This window comes from Myxine glutinosa, chromosome 8, assembly GCF_964187855.1.
Source record: "Myxine glutinosa chromosome 8, kmMyxGlut1.1, whole genome shotgun sequence".
NCBI classification, from domain to species: Eukaryota; Metazoa; Chordata; class Myxini; order Myxiniformes; family Myxinidae; genus Myxine; species Myxine glutinosa.
Genome location: NC_136268.1, coordinates 11,073,148 through 11,090,840, shown reverse-complemented (window position 1 = coordinate 11,090,840; position 17,693 = coordinate 11,073,148). Strand labels below are relative to the sequence as shown.

The following is a 17,693-nucleotide window of genomic DNA, read 5'->3' as shown; positions in this document are numbered from 1 at the left end:
TGGGTGAGAGATTTTATGACGATCCGGGTGGGTGATTTGGTGACCATCCGGGTGGGAGATTTGGTGATGTTCCAGGTTGTAGATTTGGTGATGATCCAGGTTGTAGATTTGGTGACCATCCGGTGAGAGATTTGATGACGATCCGGGTGGGTGATTTGGTGACCATCTGGGTGGGAGATTTGGTGATGATCCAGGTTGTAGATTTGGTGACCATCTGGGTGGGAGATTTGGTGATGATCCAAGTTGTAGATTTGGTGACCATCTGGGTGAGAGATTTTATGACGATCCGGGTGGGTGATTTGGTGACCATCCGGGTGGGAGATTTGGTGATGTTCCAGGTTGTAGATTTGGTGACCATCCGGATGAGAGATTTGGTGACCATCCACGTTGGAGATTTGGTGACCATCCAGGTTGGAGATTTGGTGATGCTCCAGGTTGTAGATTTGGTGACCATCCGGGTGAGAGATTTGATGACGATCCGGGTGGGTGATTTGGTGACCATCCACGTGGGAGATTTGGTAATGATCCAGGTTGGAGATTTGGTGACCATCTGGGTGAGAAATTTGATGACCATCCAGGTTGGAGATTTGTTTATGATCCAGGTTGTAGATTTGGTGACCATCCGGGTGAGAGATTTGATGACCATCCAGGTGGGAGATTTGGTGACCATCCAGGTTGGAGATTTGGTGATGATCCAGGTTGTAGATTTGGTGACCATCCAGGTGAGAGATTTGATGACCATCCAGGTTGGATATTTGGTGACCATCCAGGTTGGAGATTTGGTGACCATCCGGGTGAGAGATTTGATGACCATCCAGGTTGGAGATTTGGTGATGATTCAGGTTGTAGATTTGGTGACCATCCGGGTTGGAGATTTGGTGACCATCCAGGTTGTAGATTTGGTGATGATCCAGGTTGTAGATTTGGTGATGATCCAGGTTGTAGATTTGGTGACTATCCAGGTTGGAGATTTGGTGATGATCCAGGTTGTAGATTTGGTGATGATCCAGGTTGGAGATTTGGTGACCATCCAGGTTGGAGATTTGGTGATGATCCAGGTTGTAGATTTGGTGATGATCCAGGTTGTAGATTTGGTGACCATCCAGGTTGGAGATTTGGTGATGATCCAGGTTGTAGATTTGGTGATGATCCAGGTTGGAGATTTGGTGATGATCCAGGTTGGAGATTTGGTGATGATCCAGGTTGGAGATTTGGTCATGATCCAGGTTGGAGATTTGATGATGATCCAGGTTGTAGATTTGGTGATGATCCAGGTTGTAGATTTGGTGACCATCCGGGTGGGAGATTTGGTGATGATCCAGGTTGTAGATTTGGTGATGATCCAGGTTGTAGATTTGGTGACCATCTGGGTGGGAGATTTGGTGATGATCCAGGTTGGAGATTTGGTGACCATCCAGGTTGGAGATTTGGTGATGATCCAGGTTGTAGATTTGGTGACCATCCGGGTGGGAGATTTGGTGATGATCCAGGTTGTAGATTTGGTGACCATCCGGGTGAGAGATTTGGTGATGATCCAGGTTGTAGATTTGGTGACCATCTGGGTGGGAGATTTGGTGATGATCCAGGTTGGAGATTTGGTGATGATCCAGGTTGTAGATTTGGTGACCATCCGGGTGAGAGATTTCATGACCATCCAGGTTAGAGATTTGACTGTGTCCACCCAGCTCGCAGTTACAATACCGGTTTTGTTGTCGGACCAATGACATAACCATTGACCAGAACACTTGTAATGACAAACGACAAATGTACCATGATGTGAGTTCTCTCACAATAAACTTCAATGCTGGAAGCCATTAGGCCCATCAAGCTTGCACAATGGTTGTCAACATATGATTTTTTGTCCGAGTTCTATCCTATTAAAATACTGAGTGTCTGTCCGTACCAATTTTAGTGTTTGGTACTCGACCGGGGTTTGAACTGCTGATACCCCCCAGACTCAGAGCGGACACTCTAACCATTACACCGCCAAGTCTGCTGAGAATAATTGATCACCTCTGCACTGGACAAGAAACTACGTAGGCCTTCACATAAAGTAATGAATGTGGTGTTAAGAGGTATTGCCAAATGGCCGACAGACATGTCGACAGATTTGTGGTTCAGGGATTGACTTCAAAAGCACAACCATGCAAGAAACATACATGTTATGTGCATGTGCGATATTTCAAAAGTGCCAATCAGGAGAGATGGATGCTTCTTCGTTCTCCATGATCTGATTGTAGGTGTCCTCTTATTTCACGGAACGTCAAACTTTTTTTTTTCAAAGCATGGTTTTCATTACTGCATTTCTGAAACGGTGAGCCAAACCATCTATACCAGAAATATACACCATACACCTTTCTGTATGTCAGGAGTCAATAAACAAAATGGATCCTGAGGCGCGAGAGCCTCAGGCAATGGAAACACCTTTGTTTGAGGTAAGCAGATGAAAGGCTTTAAAGAAAAACCTCACCTGAAGGATTGCTCCACGAAGGGAGAAGGCGACAGAGAGTGCGATTGTGAAGGTTGATTCAAGATGAACACTCAAGGACAAATTGGACGAAATAACGCTCCTGCCATGATGTCGCAGGGTTTTCTCAACATCTTCTTCTGCCTGGTGATCGTACGTTGTGGCGACACCACCGAGCTGACTGTTTGTAAGTTTTGGGGTTGAGTGACGTGGTGGCACCATCACCGAGCTGACTGTTTGTAAGTTTTGGGGGTTGAGTGACGTTGTGGCACCATCACCGAGCTGACTGTTTGTAAGTTTTGGGGGTTGAGTGACGTTGTGGCACCATCACCGAGCTGACTGTTTGTAAGTTTTGGGGGTTGAGTGACGTTGTGGCACCATCACCGAGCTGACTGTTTGTAAGTTTTGGGGGTTGAGTGACGTTGTGGCACCATCACCGAGCTGACTGTTTGTAGGTTTTGGGGGTTGAGTGACGTTGTGGCACCATCACCGAGCTGACTGTTTGTAGGTTTTGGGGGTTGAGTGACGTTGTGGCACCATCACCGAGCTGACTGTTTGTAAGGTTTGGGGATTGAGTGACGTTGTGGCACCATCACCGAGCTGACTGTTTGTAAGGTTTGGGGGTTGAGTGACGTTGTGGCACCATCACCGAGCTGACTGTTTGTAAGTTTTGGGGTTGAGTGACGTGGTGGCACCATCACCGAGCTGACTGTTTGTAAGTTTTGGGGGTTGAGTGACGTTGTGGCACCATCACCGAGCTGACTGTTTGTAAGTTTTGGGGTTGAGTGACGTTGTGGCACCATCACCGAGCTGACTGTTTGTAAGTTTTGGGGGGGTGAGTGACGTTGTGGCACCATCACCGAGCTGACTGTTTGTAAGTTTTGGGGGTTGAGTGACGTTGTGGCACCATCACCGAGCTGACTGTTTGTAAGGTTTGGGGGTTGAGTGACTTTGTGGCACCATCACCGAGCTGACTGTTTGTAAGTTTTGGGGTTGAGTGATGTGGTGGCACCATCACCGAGCTGACTGTTTGTAAGTTTTGGGGGTTGAGTGACGTTGTGGCACCATCACCGAGCTGACTGTTTGTAAGTTTTGGGGGTTGAGTGACGTTGTGGCACCATCACCGAGCTGACTGTTTGTAAGGTTTGGGGGTTGAGTGACGTTGTGGCACCATCACCGAGATGACTGTTTGTAAGGTTTGGGGGTTGAGTGACGTTGTGGCACCATCACCGAGCTGACTGTTTGTAAGTTTTGGGGGTTGAGTGACGTTGTGGCACCATCACCGAGCTGACCGTTTGTAAGTTTTGGGGGTTGAGTGACGTTGTGGCACCATCACCGAGCTGACTGTTTGTAAGTTTTGGGGTTTCAGTGACGTTGTGGCACCATCACCGAGCTGACTGTTTGTAAGTTTTGTACTTCTCACCATCACCGAGCTGACTGTTTGTAAGTTTTGTACTTCTCACCATCACCGAGCTGACTGTTTGTAAGGTTTGGGGGTTGAGTGACGTTGTGGCACCATCACCGAGCTGACTGTTTGTAAGGTTTGGGGGTTGAGTGACGTTGTGGCACCATCACCGAGCTGACTGTTTGTAAGTTTTGGGGGTTGAGTGACGTTGTGGCACCATCACCGAGCTGACTGTTTGTAAGGTTTGGGGGTTGAGTGACGTTGTGGCACCATCACCGAGCTGACTGTTTGTAAGGTTTGGGGGTTGAGTGACGTTGTGGCACCATCACCGAGCTGACTGTTTGTAAGTTTTGTACTTCTCACCATCACCGAGCTGACTGTTTGTAAGTTTTGGGGGTTGAGTGACGTTGTGGCACCATCACCGAGCTGACTGTTTGTAAGGTTTGGGGGTTGAGTGACGTTGTGGCACCATCACCGAGCTGACTGTTTGTAAGGTTTGGGGGTTGAGTGACGTTGTGGCACCATCACCGAGATGACTGTTTGTAAGTTTTGGGGGTTGAGTGACGTTGTGGCACCATCACCGAGCTGACTGTTTGTAAGGTTTGGGGGTTGAGTGACGTTGTGGCACCATCACCGAGCTGACTGTTTGTAAGGTTTGGGGGTTGAGTGACGTTGTGGCACCATCACCGAGCTGACTGTTTGTAAGTTTTGGGGGTTGAGTGACGTTGTGGCACCATCACCGAGCTGACTGTTTGTAAGGTTTGGGGGTTGAGTGACGTTGTGGCACCATCACCGAGCTGACTGTTTGTAAGGTTTGGGGGTTGAGTGACGTTGTGGCACCATCACCGAGCTGACTGTTTGTAAGTTTTGTACTTCTCACCATCACCGAGCTGACTGTTTGTAAGTTTTGGGGTTGAGTGATGTTGTGTTTGTGTTGAGTGATGATGTTTGGGGTTGAGTGATCACAGAACTGACTGTTTGTTAGTTTTGTACTTCTTTCGTGTACTAAGTTTACTTCTTTCGTGTACTAAGTTTACTTCTTTCGTGTGCAAAATGTAGTTTTGTACTAAGTTTTGTACTTTTGTACTTCTGTTTTGTACTTCTTGTGCAAGTTTTAAATCTCACTAATTATCAGATTACTTTTGAACACCTTCCTTTGGAGTCATCTTTATGTGTGGTTAAATACTGACCCATGCAAACATTGACCTTCAGAGGCAACATCTATTCCATCAGAAATGAGCAGAGGTGTCGGAACTCACCTTTTGAATCGGAGGACATTATATGGCTTTTACTTGTTCATACAAATGATTGTTATTTGTGTGTTTTGGGGTTAACAAGCTTCCTCAGTGCACCAGTTGTCTTTCGTCCACCTGTGTACTCTTTCCACCTGCTGCTCGATTTTATTTTATCAGCGGTTTTTTTTATCGCAGTCGACTCGTCGTTGATCCCATATAATGGAGGACATGCATTTCATCTTGAGGTCTATGTGTTATTATTGTCAAACCAACGCAATTGTGTCCCCATAACAATGCACTCACGATCATCAGTACCTTCATTTTTGTTCATCCTGTGTGTTTCATCACTATGTTTCCAGCACGCATTTGCTGCTTTTTTGTATATTCTGTGATTTTAAATGTGGAATGCTTATTACTCCCGCCAGGGAGTAATGCATTCGATCGTGTGTGTGTGTGTGTGTGTGTGTGTGTGTGTGTGTGTGTGTGTGTGTGTGTGTGTGTGTGTGTGTGTGTGTGTGTGTGTGTGTGTGTGTGTGTTTGTTCGTGTGTTTGTGTGTTTGTGAACAGGATATCTGGAAAAGTTCTGAACGGATTTGGATGAAAGTTGGTGGGATGATTGCCCTTGGGATAAGGAAGAACGGATTCGTTTTTGGTGAAGCTCAGGATATTATTCCAGATCCAGGAATCTTTTGAAGAATTTTTTTACCATTGGAAGATAGGGCTCGTTTTTTTAAACATTATCTTCTATATATTCTATATTTAACATTGTGATATGAAAATAGTTTTCATATTTGTTGTAAATGTAGTTTAAACTCGTGGTTATGCGTTAGAGCGGTGTATTTTTTTTTAGCAGCGTCGTCTTCAATGTTCATTTTTTTTTTCTAATAAAGACATATTCTGTCATTTTAAAACCTCCAAAGTGTGTATTAGGTTTCCTCGTTTCATAAAATGTATCGTTTGATACGTATAATGCTTTAAAACTGTTTTGTTTTTTTGTTTGTTTTTTACCTCAGAAGAGATATCAACATTTACCTCAGCGAATGTCAATCGCGCTGTCAGTATTTGATGAACTTATAAAGACTTAGGTGATTTATAACTTAGGTGACTTAGGTGCACGGGATTCTTCCCAGAAGAATGAGTGGTCGCATTAGCTTGTACGACTTAAAATGAGCGAGTTTTGTTTTGACGTTTGAGCCAGTTTTACATGTTGTATCCCGAAGGAATGAAACGAACGTTTTCCTGGCTTACAATTTTATTTGAAGTCCCACGTGCCTCAAACTACACTCACTTATATAGGATTGAACGCTGAATCCGAAAATGTAAGTGAAATTGCCCTGTTTTTTTTAACATTATCTTCTATATATTCTAAATATATATCTGTGCAGTGTCTGTCTTGTGTTGTCTTGTCTTGTGCTGTCACTGAACTACTCCCTCAAACTTTTGTGAAATAGTACTATTCCAACTTGACCCACGGCGGGAGTACGGTACGGTATGCGCTCTACTGAGTGGCGTTGTAGAGTTATTGATTTCATTCTGCAGTCTTTTTTTTAATGGTATCGTTTTCATCGTGATGCAATGCAGATGTAATTATTGTTATTTTACTGTTTTTTTTAATTGAACACTGTTATTAGTCCCTTACCGGTGTACACCGGAGCGGACTATAGGTTTGCACTCCGTCCCTCCGTCTGTCAGTCTGTCAGTCCGTCACGGAAAGAACAGCTTTCCGGACTTTTTTTCTAAACTCTCAATGCTAATGATTTCAAACTTGGCAAATGGTTTCCTCATGATAAGTTACAGTTCAAGTTCGAACTTCACGACGTTTCGATCATATTTAACAAAGTTATGGCACTTTGAACTTTGGTAATTTCCCCAACAGTTTTCCGGACGACAGACTGCCGGTAGGGGACATGTATTGCAGCGCAATACTCACAATGCTTGTTAGTCCCCTACCGGTGTACACCGGAGGGGACTATAGGTTTGCACGCTGCCCCTCCGTCTGTCAGTCCGTCAGTCCGTCAGTCCGTCAGTCCGTCAGTCCGTCACGCAAAGAACAGTTTTCCAGACTTTTTTTTAAACTCTCAATGCTAATGATTTCAAACTTGGCAAATGGTTTCCTCATGATAAGTTACAGATCAAGTTCGAACTTCACGACGTTTCGATCATATTTAACAAAGTTATGGCACTTTGAACTTTAGGAATTCTGATAATTCTGATGATCCTTAACTCAGTGCCATTTTAAGTTTTAATTTCCTTTAAAAAAGATTTTCTCTGCAATAATAGGACCGATTGAGATCAAATCTTCACCGTAGGGGGGAATCGGTCTGTAGAATATATTAATGGTAATTATGACGTCACAGGTCACGTGGTTCGCCCGCCATATTGTTTTTTGTGAAAACGCGAAAACCCATTTTTCTCTACAATGGCTGAACGGATCGAGGCTAAGCTTTGCAGGCAGAATCGCATACCCATGACGAACAAAAAAGTCAGCGAGCATGACGTCATGCATCACATGGTTTCAGAGTTATGACGTTTTTAAGCATGATCCTTTAAAACCGAGCCCCTCCCTCATTTTTGATCCAATCGAGGGGAAACTTCACAGATCTGTTCAGCATATCAGTCTACTAAAATGTCCTTTTGGAATTTGCGATAGGGCACGTGGTTTGGCAGGTATCGTTAATTAAAGGAAAATATATATTTTTTAAATGGATATCTCTTGTTTATTCTCGAGTTCTCCTCAAGCCGCACCGCGTGCCCTCAGCCACGTCTCGCGAACGTCAACAGCGCGACACAGCGCGCGCTTTCGGGAGGGGCGGAGCCAAGCCGAGCAACATATATATATATACACATCGATCATTGATCGTGAACCGGAAAATATAATAAATTACTGATGTTTAGCGACTCGGAAGGTTCTTTATCAACAACTTATTTTCTCGTGCTTCTGCTGACCTGTCCGCACGGTGTATAAATCGAAGTCCCGAGTGCGAATCACAGGTGAGCCCGTCCTGAGGTAATTAGCGATTGGGAACGATTCAGAACCTATGGATAAATAACCCTTGGTAATTTCCCCCAACAGTTTTCCGGACGACAGACTGCCGGAAGGGGACATGTATTGCAGCACAATACTCAGAATGCTTGTTATTATAGCACTTTTGGTGCCGAAGGTACAAATGGTGCGTGCTCATTGGTGCAACCAGTGGGGAAAAGGGGAGAGGTGATTGTTGGGCTCAGGGGCTCAAACCCTCCTTGGCTCAAGTATGGGAGAGAATCGTCTGGCTGGATTATCACCACTAGCAATGCTTCGCAGTAGGTGCATCCCAGTGGAGACTGTGACTGACTTCTGCCGCACCTTCACCCCATCACCCTGATTTTCATTTTCTTTGGTATTTTGATATTTTGTGGACCTCTGCTACTTACTAATGTAGCAGGTAACTTTAGCTCCCCCCCCCCCCCCACCACCCCTCCCCTCTAAGGGAAAGTCTTGGTTGCCCCCCTGTGCGTGTTCCTTCCTTGCTTGATGCTCAGCATTTAAAAGGACATAGAGCACGGACATATAACCAGTCAATCATAGGTTGGCAATCATTGTGCAGGCAGGTTTTGATGGGCTCTATGTCCTCCTCCTGCGTTGAGGTTCCTCATAAGGGAACTCGTATAATTACCTCCGCCACCAAAGGTGGATGGAGGTTATGTTTTCACCACTGTATGTCTGTTTGTCTGTCTGTCTGTCCGTTTGTGAACAAGTTATCTCAAAAATTTGTGAACGGATTCGGACGAAATTTGGCAGAGATGTAGCGTTTGTGACAAGGACGAAATGATTAGATGTTGGTGAAGATCCGGATTCGGATCCGGCTACTAGAATTTTGTAAGTGATTCTTCACCTTTGGGAGATAAGGCCAAAAACGATACATGGAAGGATATCTCAAAAAGTTATGTACGGATTTGGACGAATCTTGTTCGACAGGTTGGGTGTGTCACAAGAACAAATAGATTCAATTTTGGTGAAGAATGTTTCGACATATCTTACTATAATTCACCAAATGTCTGTCTGTCTGTGTGTCCGTCCATTCCCAGGTACCGCAAAAACGGCTGAACTGATCGCAACGAAATTTTGGCTGGGTAATCCTGAGACTTCCTGGAATAAATATGCTATATTGTTTTCCCAATTTTCCAATTTTCCAATTTTCCAGTTTTTCCAAACACGATGGAATAATATTTACCGATATGAACAGTGATATGGCTTTTATTGAAATTCTACAAATACTGTTTAGATTTTGATGATTTGCGTGTGATATGATTTAACGGATGTTTATATGAATCGTTTAAAATAAAAAGAGCCTTCAATTTCTGATATTTTGCCTTTTCATTTGGGCCTCCCAATTGAAGCCCCGCCCATAGGGCGGGCACCGTTGCTAGTATTATAAATTCTGTATTGTGATTTTCTGGTCTCAAGATACATATACATTTTGGATACCTAAAAAACGTATACATTTTCGTATACATTCACGTACACTACCGGTCAAAAGTTTTAGAACACCTCAATTTTTTCCAGTTTTATTGGAATCTATGCAGTTTAATGTCTCAATGTACTCTGAAATTAAGCATAGAACAAATAAACAATTGGAGATAAATAAGGCATCATAGAATCATTTTGTTTAACAAAATTTAATTTAAATTTTTGACCCAGCAAAGTAGCCACCTTTTGCAGATATAACCGCCGAACACACTCGTGGCATTCTTTCTACAATGTAAATCAAATATTGTTCGGGAAGTTCTTCCCAACACTGTTGCAGAAGTTCCCAGAATGTGTTGCACTTGTAGGTTGCTTTGCTTTCACCCTTCTGTCCAGTTCATCCCAAATAAGCTCGATGGGGTTTAAGTCTGGAGACTGTGCTGGCGATTCCATGATTTTTCCTCTAAGGTAGTTTTGACACAGCCTGGAGGTGTGTTTGGGGTCATTATCTTGCTGTAGCATGAACCCCTGACCAACTAGGCGTATACCAGAGGGTATTGCATGGTGCTGCAAAATGCTGTGGTAGCCCTTTTGGTTCAGGGTGCCAGACACTCTGTGCAAGTCGCCGACTCTGGATCCAGCAAAAGAGCCCCAGACCATCACGCTTCCTCCTCCATGTTTGACAGTTGGTGTCACACACTGAGGAACCATCCTTTCGCTACTCGACGGCATACAAAAACCCTGCGTGATGAACCAAAGATTTCAAATTTTGATTCATCGGTCCATACGACCTTCTTCCAGTCTTCAGTAGTCCACTGGTGGTGCTTCATGGTCCAGGCAAGCCTCTTTTTCTTCATTTGCCATCTTAGCAATGGCTTTCTTACTGCCACTCGACCTGTCAAACCTGCAGCTCAAAGTCTTCTCTTCACAGTTGAAGCTGAGACTTGCTTACTTCGACCAGTGTTAAGCTGTGCTTGAAGCTGTTGTCCTGTGAGCCGCCGATCACGCAAGCTGTTGACTCTCAGAAACTTGTCTTCTGATTCTGTTGTGGCTTTGGGTCTGCCAGACCTCTTCCTGTCAGAGTTTCCTCCGTTTCCAATATACTACTTCCTGCAGTGCAATATTGTCCAAATAATGCTTCAGAGGGTGTAATAACAGTCTGTTCCAATACTGCTTTTATACAGACAGGGGGTTTGTAATCAGGTAATCAGCAGAGGTTGGGACACCTTTAGGAATTGTTTGCATCAACTTTCAAGGCTTAATTTACTTACATTGCTGCAGAACAACTATAAGTTGTTAACCCATTACTTGTTCCCTGAAGAAGGCCTTTTTTTAACAATATAACTGTGCAATTTACATTATTTTCCCGTTTTTGCTAACCTAAACTTTTGTTTTTAACCTCGAGCAGTTTACTGCTTACCTTTGTACAATTTCAGGTTATTCACTGGACTTGAATTGCTTAAATTTCAATAAAAACTGGCTTTTGTAACTGAAAAAATTGAAAACTGGCTTTTGTAAACTGAAAAAAATTGAGGTGTTCTCAAACTTTTGACCGGTAGTGTATATACTATACATTTCGGATACTTAAAAAACGTATGCAATCACAAGCATGTATACATTTTCCCCTTACCACTATCGAACATACAGTACGTGCCCTGGTACACTTACTACATTTACTTATGACAGAATACACAACTGGATCCATTTTCAACTGTGGAAAAAACACAGAGGAGTTTGTGGATATGAGGAGATAGAGAATTCAGAGGTAGAAAGAAACCGATTGGGGCCTGGTCCACGTCACAGCACCTGAACCCGTTCCACGTGTCTCCTTCCTTCTCTCTGCTTGCTGTGTTCTGATTGTCACTCACTTAAAAAATACTTTAATTTTACTTTAAACCTTGAACATGACATTTATTGTTAACTATAGCCCGTAAGGGATTCGTTTGTAGTGAAACAGTCCCTCATACGTAATGAAGGCAGTGAGGTCCCTGCTGTGCTCATGCAATACAACCTGGTGGTGCGCACTTTGCAGATCCAGTGTGGAGAAAAGTGTGCTGCCTCGCAGCTCGGCAAACATCTCCTCCATATGTGGAAGAGGATATCCATCAATCACCACCGCTTTATTTGGTTCTCTTCAATCCACACACAGGCGAATCCCTCTGTTTTTCTTCATGGTCACTACAATTGGTGAAACCCATTCTGAAGATTCAATTGGCTCAATTACCTCCAATTTAACGAGCTTTTTCAACTCCTGAGAAACAGCATCTCTCACAGAAGAAGGCAAGCGGTGCAGCTTTTGCTGGACTGGAGTCACATTGGGTCGTATTTTAACGAGATGAATAAACCCCTTTGCACAGCCCAGGGTGTCCTCCTTGCTGTCACCTGTAACATTTGCTACTGGAGATTGATTTGCCCTGTTTTGGGTGGTAGAGGTGATGCGACCATTCAGCAATTGCATGTCGAGTGCAGCAACCAGCTCTCTGCCCAGAATGGCAGTGCCGCTCCGCACTATGTAGAATTCGGCAGGTGCACAGTGATTCTCGAAAGTCACATCGGCATGTAGGCAACCCCGCACAGGAATCGGGTTTCTCAGGTAGCTAACCAGGTGTAGTTTTGGCACAGTCAGTGACACATTATTGAAACATTGCCTGGAGACAGATTCAGGAAGTATCGATACTGCCGAGCCTGTATCTAACATTAGTTCAATGTCCATGGGCTCTCCCCCGGCAGCAGTAAGTAACATGTACATTGCACATTATCTTGTCAGCATCCCGAGTCCTATTGTCTACACTCAACACATTCACGACAGGTACAGTCACTTAGTGAACGTGTCTTGAGCTCCGGCATACTTTAGCAAAATGTCCTCTGTTTTTGTAGCTGTTGCACTGTGCGTCCTTTGCTGGGCATCCATAGTCATTATCTGTGTGGTTTACAGAACCGCATCGATAACACGTCTTCACTTGGGCCAGTTGAATGCACGTCCCGTTCCAAATCCTCTCCACGCTTCGTCCTTTACCCGGAACTCCTCCTCCTCCTCTTGGCCACGCCCCCTCTAGCGTACCTTCAACCACTGATCTCTGCACCTGGGTTGGTCACGACGGCTCCGTGCATGAAGCCACCGGAAGTGCACTGTCCGCCATCTTGTCTCCCCCAAAAGAGGCGAACTGTTGTAACACGCAACGTTGAACCGGGCCCGGCCGATTTTGCTAAATATATTTCTTCAAATATATTTCAACTTCTGTCTAATATTTTAATGGATTTTGAAGTAAGTTACTGTTCCTATTACTCAATCGAATTCCGGAAAATTCCCTTGGAGCTCCTTGGCAATTGCAAGGAGGCGATCAATGCATATTAAGAGGCCCGACACAGGGAGGGTTGGATCGGAAAACAAATATAGGCCTAACATCCACCTTACATTAGGCTCCAGGTCACTTCATCAATGACAAAACAAAACTAAAGTCATGTTTTTTTATGTTATTTAAAATATGTTTTGTTATTTTAGGCAATTTTATGTTATTCTACGTTTCTTAATGTTTTAAAGGATTTTTAAAAGTTTCAACTTTCTTACGTTTTTAAAGGGATTTAAAAAAATTCTTTTTTTGCCGTTTTTAGTGTTTTTTAAGGTTAGGTTTTCCTCGACATTTTTTGTAGCAGAGGAGGGCAAAAATGGTGGGGGGGGGGGGACTTTGGTTCAATATAAGTGGGGGGGGTCAAAACTTTTAATGTACAAAAGGGAGTGCGGGGGAATTTTTTTTTTTTTTGTGGGGAAAATTTGTTTTCGCATGGGCGAGCGATTTTGGGGAAGGCAAATGTGAATAAATTTCCAAACTTAAAGGGTTTAATTTGTTGGTTTTTAATCTGTCACTCTCCAAAATAAGAGGTGTACCATTAGATTCTCAGGGGGGCATGAGTTTTTATGAAAAAAAATAAATCTTCACCCACTAGTTGAGACCAAAAAAAAAAGTCCTCACCCAATCTGCATAAAGGTATACATATAAAAATCTTATTCTGCCCGACCCAAACTTCCATCCCCCCCCCCCCCCCCAATAGGCTTACATATTATTTCATTGCCTTTAACATTTACAGAACACTTTCAAAGAAATGAATTGGCCTAATGCAAAACATGAATGTAAATAATGAGATGAAAATCACATAAAAGCTCGATGAGTTAAATTGCTTTAATTTCAGGTTGCCGTACCTCTGACAACAAATATGAAAAAGACAACATTTACATCGTACACGATGTAGATTCATTCGAAAAATTTACCGCATACGCACATGGAAACCAGCAAACAAAACATTTTTCCAAAGAGCTTTAAAAATGTTTAAATGATATAAAATATTGGGTCTAGATAAGACTAAGAAAACGTTTTAAAATAAATATTATCAAAGGATGTCGTCTCAATGTTAGTGTAAAACATTTGTGTCAAATATTAATAAAAAATATTTTGTCAACTTTGAAATATTATGAACAAAGATTTTTGAGCAATAGAGAAATGAGCAATATAGTTTATCATTCCTCTGCGGTTTTAACAAGTACAAAATGGATATTTAGTATTTGTGGAAGCATTCTGTTTCCCTATATGGAAAAGCTTGATCTTCGAGTAACATGATGATGCAATTTTTACCGGTACTAGTGAACATGATTGTCATCTACTGCGGTGTCAAACTGGTGATCATGTAGCTCAGGGAACAGTTTCAGCCCTGCACAGTTACTCAAAACTGATGAAGCAACTGCCTGTGAGATGCCCCCCCCCCCCCCCTGTGAAAGCTTTCCGTTTGAGGTCTTTAAGAGTCTTTGGAAACACTTTTCTGTTTCCAGGCAAACAGTGATTACATTAGGTGATGCTTTGTGCAGACGTCCACGATCCTCTAGTGCCACAAAGTTGTGAACCTTGCCATTGGGGGCAGTCAGTGCCTCCATGCACACCATGCAGTTCACTCTACGTTTCATCATTTTTACTACAAATCCAGCAATGTAATTAATAGCTGCTTCTTTGTATTCTGATACTTGTCAAAGTTTGGTACATCAGCATAATCATGGTCATCATGTACTGGACTATCCCGGAGTATAAGATCACACTTCCGTGCTATGCTGATTGATGACTGTGACCGTGGCTCCACATGAAGGATAGTCGTAGTATCCCGAAGAATACAATTGCCTGTGCCATTCTTAATATTGTGCCTCATCAGGAGTCTCTTACCGGCTGCACTAAATCGACCTGCCGTTGGATTATTATTAAATCCTCCCCGTGCTCTCACTGCAGAAAAGAACAACTCAATATGGTCTTGACTGAATTTATAAGTTAATAGATATTTCATGGGGGCATCATGAGCAGCTATAAGTTCTGCATAAAGTTTGGTGACACTCCTTTTTTTTACCCTGTAATGAAAAAGAGATTGTTTTTGCCCGAAAAGATCAATTAGTTTTCAATAATCTCGGCATGCAGGAATAGCATGACAATGATTGAACAAGTTACTATCATATAGTTCATGACTTGAGTTAGTAAGCTTACCGGTGCGGTCTGTAAATCTGTAATCCCTGTCAGCGCACAGACGTAAAAGGTGATTAAACCTCGCAAAGTGACATTCTCTCACGGTCACAGGAGGTCTGTGATTTCCACAAGTTCATTACACCAACTAATAAATCTTTACATGAGTTACATGCAAAGTTTATTGCTTGCATTTGGAGATTTCTTACTGCCAGTCTGCTGTTTTCGTACTTCGCTGTAGTGATGTTTTGGGGGAGACAAGATGGCGGAAAGTGAACTTCCGGTGACTTCACTCCTCGGTACACAATCGTTGTGGACGCAACCAATCCAGGTGTAGAGATCAGTGCCTTCAACGCACAACACCACAGAGACCCAGAGATCCACTCGGAAGTACCAGGTGCACCACGTTCCCGATGGGTCATGATAAATGATGTCTTCGCTGGGATCCATTCACAACAACGACCGAGCACATTAAACTCAGCAATAACGAGAACAGCACACGGTAGAGCGCACATCTCTGCCAGGTTGAACAGTTTCCATTTTGTATCCCACTGATGGGACGGATCTGGATTCAGACCTGAAGGTGCTCTCGCGAGATCACGGCGAGGTCACGTCTTTTCGAAGCTGTTCCATGTGCTCACGCTTTCGAAGCTAAGTGATCTTTCACATTTGTGTTTTTGGCGTATCTTTATCTTTCTTTCGGTGTATGTACCTATTGGGGTGACTTTAATAGGTTTCTCGTTGTTGGTTTTTCATACCTGTGTACAGAATCGTCGGTTTTTTTCGTATCGTATATTCTGAGGCCTAGTGTAGTGCGAGTAGTAGTAGGCTACCGTGTCCTCAGACCTTGGCTTGAGGCTTTTGTTTTTTGTCTCAGCGGTTCTTCGATCGCGCTGCAACTACTGTCGATCTCTGTTTTTCACGGTCTTTTCACCCATACTCCCTTGTTTTAAAATCTAAAAAAAAAAAACCCAAATTTTTTTTCCTTCCCTGTTCTTATCCGCTTGTACGTTCTTATTTGTTCTTTCGTTCTTCGTTCTTTTGCTCTTTCGTTCTTCGTTATTTGTTCTTTCGTTCTTCGACCACGTTGTTCGAGATCACGTGATCAAGTTGTTAATACATGTTTCATCTGTCCCCTGAAGAACTTTATTATTATGTCATATTCTATAACACTTTTTTCTACTTCTTCTATCAAAGGATGCTTTCGACTTGCTCACCAATTCTATTCATTCAAAAAAAAAATTCCATCTCTTACAGTGCATCTTTCATTCATTCCCTAAACTCTCCAGAACTCCACCCATCCTTCAGCATCCTCAAACGTATTTTTGACTCGAATGTCTCAAGAAACTCATTTTGCAATAAATGTTCGTTTCCCATAAATCGTACACTTTTCAAAATCCAATCTCACCCCTCCCCTCCAAATCTTCCCCATCACCCATCTCTGTCAAATCTTCCCCCTTGCCCCTCCCCCCCAAATCTACCCAAACACCCATCCCTTTCAAATCTCCCCCCACACCCCTCCCCTCCGAGACTCTCCCTCATTCCTCCCCTCCTAGACTCCCCTTTCACCCCTCCTCCTCAAAGTGTCCTCCCCACTTCTTCCCCCTTCCAACTTTCACCTTCATCTTCCTCAACCTTCTGCCTCACTCTCCTCCCTCCTCAAATAACACCTCACTGCGCCTCACCCAAACACCATCAAACCTTTTGTCCGCCCCATTCTTCCCATTCGCCAAGCTATTCTGTAATCTCTGACACACCTGCAACAGCTCTCCCTACCTCTTCCTCCTCTTCCACATCCTGCCCTACCGCTCCCCCCCCCCCCCCTGTTCTGTATCCGATGCTCCCCCTTCCTCTTCCTTAACAGTATGGACCTCAAACATCCGGGGCCTTCGCTCAAACTTAACTGATCTCTCCATACAGGTTGCTTCTGACAAACCAGACGTGATCTGCTTAACAGAAACCTTCCTCCTTCATGATGTCTCTGATTCCTTGGTATCTCTCCCAGGTTACTCCCTCCTCCGGTATGATAGACCTGAGCCTCGTTCTAGAGGTGGGGTTGCTATCTTTATAAAAAACTCTCTTCCTCACTCGCCCTTCACTGCCCTCTCTCCACCTCACCCCCAGGAATACCTTTGGCTACGGCTTCCCCCTTCGCTCCCACCTTTTGTTCATATGCGTGTTGTACCGTCCACCAAACAGTGATGACTCCATCTACATCTCGCTGTCTGATAATATGGCCCAACTTCTATCTACCCATCCCAACTCTCTCTTCCTCATATGTGGTGATTTCAACTGTCACCATGCCAGTTGGCTGGGGGTGGGTACCTCTCTCACCAGCCATGGCTCTTCAGCAAAGGACTTCTGTGACTCACTGGGACTGACACAATCTGTCAATTTCCCAACCCGGATCTCAGTCAACGGAGAATCTTCTCTTCTGGACTTGGTTATGACTAACTTCCCTGAAAATGTCTGCTGCTCTTCTTCTGCTCCAATCGGCTCTTCTGATCATGTGCTTGTTAAAGTGGACATCTCTCTGACCATTTTCAGAGAGCCTCCTCAGCGTCGACGAGTCTGGCATTTCACTCAGGCCACCTGGCACGGTCTCCAAGCAGCCATCAATCATCTGGACTGGTCTCCCATCTCCACT

At 43.8% G+C, this 17,693-nt stretch overlaps 1 long non-coding RNA gene across 1 annotated transcript in view; it reads left to right on the top strand.

Moving 5' to 3' along the window:
* Nucleotides 1-2,504: 2,504 nt before the first annotated feature.
* Nucleotides 2,505-17,693, top strand: part of LOC144893136 (uncharacterized) — a 28,990-nt gene continuing 13,801 nt past the window's right edge. Inside the window, exon 1 of the long non-coding RNA XR_013624203.1 lies at nt 2,505-2,654. This is a non-coding gene — a long non-coding RNA (uncharacterized LOC144893136). The remainder of the gene's footprint in view (nt 2,655-17,693) is intronic.